Raw genomic sequence first — 630 nt, 5'->3', positions numbered from 1 at the left:
CCTCCCGCGTGTCGTCTCGCGCCGCTGCCGGCCGACGGCACCTCGCCTGCAGCGCCCCCGCCTTGTGTGTTGTCACGCCTCGCCTGCCACCCGACCGCACCGCTGCCGCACGCCATGTTCATTATTATCAAAATCCTCCGAAGGTAAGATATCATATGACGAGACAGAATCGTTGTCGCTGCTGTCATCATCTTCGTTAAAATTATCGTTATCAGTCTTAGTCACCTTATCAGTATCATTCTCATCCTTCGTGAATGTGGTTTGTTCGTCCATGTCAACAAACCTAACTCACAGAACTGCACAACATTGATAATTTATCGTGTGTTAAGTTTAGTATAATGGATCATGCCCAAGGGAAACGCTAGATCTCTAGATCATGCGGTAGTCCGTAGAGGCGGCGCTGTGGCGGGATGTTTTGATGAACCCTAAACCCTAGCCCAATCAGTACATGAACTAAATCACTTCTATCCATCATGCCCGCTAGGTCTAGATGACAAACCTTGGGCCGCGGTGTAGACGACGCCGACATTCGATGACAGCCTTGAGGCAGGTGTCCCCGCCTTGAATCTAGCAGGCGACGACATGCACGACAAGCAACCCGCCGGATGTTTGGCAGGATCCGCGGTGGGG

This window comes from Triticum dicoccoides, chromosome 6A (assembly GCF_002162155.2).
Source record: "Triticum dicoccoides isolate Atlit2015 ecotype Zavitan chromosome 6A, WEW_v2.0, whole genome shotgun sequence".
NCBI lineage: Eukaryota > Viridiplantae > Streptophyta > Magnoliopsida > Poales > Poaceae > Triticum > Triticum dicoccoides.
Note: the sequence above shows the minus strand (reverse complement) of the source record.